This window comes from Oratosquilla oratoria, chromosome 10 (genome assembly GCF_046742065.1).
Source record: "Oratosquilla oratoria isolate Oo_2021 chromosome 10, ASM4674206v1, whole genome shotgun sequence".
Lineage (NCBI taxonomy): Eukaryota > Metazoa > Arthropoda > Malacostraca > Stomatopoda > Squillidae > Oratosquilla > Oratosquilla oratoria.
Window position 1 is genome coordinate 12,501,785 of NC_134786.1, and position 5,351 is coordinate 12,507,135.

At 35.2% G+C, this 5,351-nt stretch overlaps 1 long non-coding RNA gene across 1 annotated transcript in view; it reads right to left on the minus strand.

Annotated features, from left to right (window-relative positions):
* Positions 1–3,866: 3,866 nt before the first annotated feature.
* The window catches only part of LOC143028980 (uncharacterized), a 1,677-nt gene continuing 192 nt past the window's right edge, over positions 3,867–5,351 (minus strand). Inside the window, exons 1-3 of the long non-coding RNA XR_012966754.1 lie at positions 4,960–5,351; positions 4,776–4,843; positions 3,867–4,653 (exon numbers count right to left, since the gene is read on the minus strand). The exon at positions 4,960–5,351 is cut by the window's right edge and continues 192 nt beyond it. This is a non-coding gene — a long non-coding RNA (uncharacterized LOC143028980). The remainder of the gene's footprint in view (positions 4,654–4,775; positions 4,844–4,959) is intronic.

Below are 5,351 nucleotides of genomic sequence, written 5' to 3' on the forward strand. Positions count from 1 at the left end.
GACAAACTAGTCGTGACATTACATCAACTGTGTGACCTTGTATTGGTTTAACTTCAACTTTCATAACCCTCTTAATTTCAAGATTCGAAAAATCTTCCTTATTTATCTGCTGTTGAACTGGCCAGATCTCTTCATTTCGGGACAAGAAAGCAGGTCCTTCAGACCATCTACTGGTCTGTCTCATTCTAGTGACATCGTCAGCAGGATTATCCCTGCTGGAGACATACATCCAACATACATCCTCAGAGTTCTCTCGAATCTGAGACACTCGATTAGCTACAAAGGTTTTAAATCTTAAGTGATCATTATGCAAATATTTTAATACTGTAGTTGAATCTGTCCAAATAAATTTGAGTTAACTTTAAAGGTAGTTCTCTCACTATCACACACTTCAATTTAATGGCTAGCGTGGCTGCCACCAATTCAAGTCTTGGAATTGTAATTGATTTTAAAGGTGCTACTTTAGCTTTTCCCAACATGAAGCTACACTGGATTGTACCATCAATATGTTTGTATCTTAAATATACCACTGAACCATATGCTATTTCACTAGAGTCACAAAATATGTGACACTCAATTGCCTCTACCTTTGACGTTATACCTTTCTTAGTACAACGATCAATACTATACAACTTGAGCTTATTTACTCTTGACATCCAAACATTTATTAATCCTTGATCTATTTCACTCAAAGTACAATCCCATCCAATGCCGTTTCTGAATAATTCTTGTAATAATACCCTTCCTTCAAGAACAACTGGTGCTACCATGCCCAGTGGGTCGTAAATTTTACCAATTACTGCTAGCAATTCTCTTTTTGTTCTAGGTATTTCATCAATGTTGATTGATATGCTCATCTTATCCTTGCCAAGAGACCAATTCAATCCTAATGTCTTTTGTACCACTTCTTCATCCTCAATGAACTTCTCAATATCATCACTACACTTATCTTTGAGTATATTCTTCAAAACTTCACGGGAATTACTATTGAACTTTGTCAAATTAAATCCACCTTTACTACAAAGATCTATCACATTATTACAATTGTCAATCAACTCATTAATGTCATCGGATGACACCAACATATCATCAACATAGAAGTTATTAAGAACTATTTCACTTACTGATTTATGAAACTGACTCCCGTGATCTTGCACAACTCGTTTTAAAGCATAATTTGCAATACTAGGGGAGCAACTAGCACCAAATGGATGAGAAGTCATCCTCAGTTTAACTATATCACTTCCTATATGTCCATCCTTCCACCATAAGAAACGCAAGTAATCTCTATCATCTTTAGGCACTTTAACTTGATAATACATAGTTTCTATATCCGCAGTACATGCATATAGTCCTAATCTAAATCTCAAAAGGACACCTAACAAAAGATTGTTGATGTCAGGTCCTTGTCTCAACAAATCATTTAACGATAAGTCATTTACACGTGCTGCACAATCAAACACTACACGCACCCTATCCCTTTTTGTAGGATGTTGCACTCCAAAATGTGGAACATACCAAGCTTGTTGATTACTCACTTCATACTTAGGTACTTCTTCAGCGTATCCTTTCTCTAGTAAATTAGTCATAAATTGCTTATACTGCCTATGATATTCATGATCCTTAAACTTACGCTTCAATTGTTGAAGTCTTTTGACTGCCATAGGTTCACTGTTAGGAACTATCCTAGGTTTCTCTGTCATTGGTAAAGGAATCTCATACTTTCCATTATTCATTTGCCTACACCCAGACTCGACAAATTGTAACCATCTTCTATCCTCTATACTAGGTTCTACTGAATTCAGTGATGAATCTACAAACTCTCTATTATAAGATTCAATCAATTTCCTTTCTAAATAATTACCATCAACCTTTATCTTATTCACAGGAATTTCATGATTATTGTCTATTATTCTTCCACACAATATCCACCCTAAACGTGTTCTCACAGCATACGGATCTCCTGGTTTCTCTGCATGTACAACTTCCCAAGGTTCAGACGCCTCTGGGACATTAATACCTATCATGATTTCTATCTCTCCTTGGCTGTGATCAAATTCTAACTTCATCAAATGTTTCCACCTTTCTACATCATTCTTTCTGATATTATGACTGTGATTGAGAGGAAGTTTATTCACTGCAAATACAGGTGGTAATCTAATTTGGTTATTTCCTTCTATATCGGCTACTGACATCCCTTCAACATTTAGACAAGACATTCCTCTTGTACCTACAATTGTACTTACTTGTAGTGTAGTTGACTGATAATTCATGTCTGTCATTCCAAGCTTCTGCAATAAATTCTTAGTGCAAAATGTGACTGAGCTACCATTGTCAAGGTAACATCTGGTAGTAACAACTTTACCATTTAACTCTACTTGAACTGGGATAGCAGTAGTGTCTCCTACTGAATCTTTCAATTGACTGGATAATACTTGAATTCTAGAATCATCAACCTCATTAGTGACCGCTGGATTTGCCGTTACTTCTTTACTTCCTTCAACCTTGAAATTCTTATTCATCCTATGCATGATTGTAAGATGTGAACCACCGCATTGTTCACAAGTACGAATTACTCTACATTGAAACGCTTTATGTCCTTTCCTTAAACACTTAAAGCAAAGTTCTAAATTGTAAGCTCTATTCAACTTCTCTTCATAACTTAACCATCTTAATTCTGGACATACATCAATAACATGTTCTTCCTGACATAACCAACAAGAAACTCTTGCTCTCTGTGTCACATTGACATGGACTCTTCCATCATAAGGTTCTATACCTTTCTTATAATTCGTCTTTCTATGTGAACTCCATGTGTTCGCTTCTACTTTCTTATCTCTAAATCCTCCCTTACTACTTCTCCCAAATGTTGGGTTACTCAATATTCTTACTTCTTTCTCTAGAAATCTGACTAAGTCTTTAATGTCCACTAGCTTCCCACTCTCAGCTACCTCATCGACTAGTCTCCTCCATCTATCCTGTAAGTGTCTAGGTAATTTCTCAACCAACTGACGCAACGTCCTAAGATTTTGTAATTCTGAAATTCCATAATTAATACCCGATATAGCACTTATACATGAATTCAATTCAACGATGAAGTCGTCTAATGCCTCAACATTCTCTTCTTTAATTTCAGGCCAAGCTAGAACCTTATCTATGTGCATTAAAGCTATCCTTTCTTTATTACCGTATCTTTTGTTTAATTCCCTTCTAGCTCTTTGATAACCCTCGTTTGTATCTAAATTCAAACACATTCTAACTATGTTGTGTGGTTTACCTTCAGTATATTGTTTTAGATATTGTAACTTTTCACTATCTGACACATGCTTGCTATCAATCAACATATCGAAATCTCTAATAAATTCAAAATATTTATCTAACTGACCATTGAATTTATGAATCACATGGACAGGCATCATGTTCTTTGTCATTAAAGTCGCAACCATGTTTTCTATTTGTCTGTTGACTATCACTATTATTCTGATGTGTACTTCTGCAGTCACGAGGATCATTCTCTACATTACTATATACGTTATTGTCAAATTTACTCAAACTATCAAATTCTGCTATAGCCGATTCTAATTCTGTTTCCAACTCAAGCCTATCCTGTTCTAATTTTAATCTATGCATTTCCATTTCCAACTCTTGTTTCCTTTTCAACTTCTGTAATTTGATATCTAAGCTCGCCCTCTTAGCTATCACCTTACCTAATTGATTATCTATGTCACTATCCCCTACTTGAGACACACTATCTATTGGTTTCACTGTACCATCTGTTCCTTCTTCTACATGTGTTCTATTGAAAGCTAATAACTCCAGAATGACTTCGTCTGTTTCTAATTCCTCAGCTGTAACAAACTCCTGTATCCTATTCATAAGTTCTGCCTTATTGCCAGAACAAGTTTGATTCTTTGCCTTTAGATATGATTTTAGTTGATACACTGTAGCTTTATCCATTTTGTTCAATATAGAATATTCAAGGCTCACTCACACTAAATACAAATAAATGCAACTAGAAACTATACCTCATTTAAATTCCAAGTTCACTCATAATTACCTGTTATTCATCAATTTGTGTAACAATGTTAACTAACATGATGTCTACACTGGATCCCAACAATCTGTACACCTTATTATAGATAATATGTAGTAGAATAAACTAGAAAACTATGTTCAAAGACTACCTTGTGTTCTTCTCGTGATCAAAGCACTTAAACATTATAGTATTCACCACCAATTTACATATCAATATCAAATACACCAAGGAATCTCATACTTCACTTTGAAAATGATTACATAATCTCCTATTACTACACTTTCTTGATTCATCCTCAACATTCTCTACACAAATTATATATATATTAATTCAAATTACACTTTCATACTACCCTCATGGTTCATACGTTGATACTTCTTATGGATCACTGTGGCTCTGGTGACCATGCCGGCCGCATGCAGTCAACTTCTTAATCTTGATGGCGGTATTCCTCCTTCCCTGTACCTCAACATGAATTACAGAAACAGCATAAACTGTTTCCGGAAAATAATGAAACTGTCATCGCCATCTGTTGTAGTGGCTGTCGTGAGGTACATAGGTAAAGGAGGAAGTAATAATGTTACGCACCACGCTTGTCTTCTTTATTGGTGTGGTTTCTGTAAATCAATTCAACATTGTAATTTACATTCATAATCAAGCTATCAAAATAGCACTATATTCAACCATGACAAACCTCTATAATTCAATAATTATGCATGCCAAACTGTATGGTTCATACCATTATTTTCTTTCTTCTTCCGCCCCTTCAGTATTTATCACTCTATACCTCCGTGATCCGTTCCGCTTCTATCAAATGACGGATGTCACGAATTAACATAATGTCCACACTAACTTGTGGTTATATTACCAAATATTTTATAAGTCAAATAACGCAGATAATAATTCACTCTGCTAATGCTTACCAATTATGCTTCCTGGTCACACCCCCGAAGGTGTTGTCACTTTGACAACTAGACACAGAAAGAACAATACTTGTACGTTCCTCACGAAGAGGATGGGGCACTACTTTTTAGCGGAGGAATACCAAATTGAAAGGATCCACATTAAATATATATAAGTCACGTTCTACTCAACATTCTCCCTTTCATATGACTTCTTTAATTCTATTTCATTTTATAACAGTTAATTATTCACTACAATACATCAACTTCGACAAAGACAATTTACATATATTGTACATACATAGTAACTGCCTGTGGTACACACGTGATTATGATTGCCATTAGACTCTAGCCTCCTTTACATGTCAGATATTTTCTCATATCCACCCAGACATAGTACTCTGTACTATACA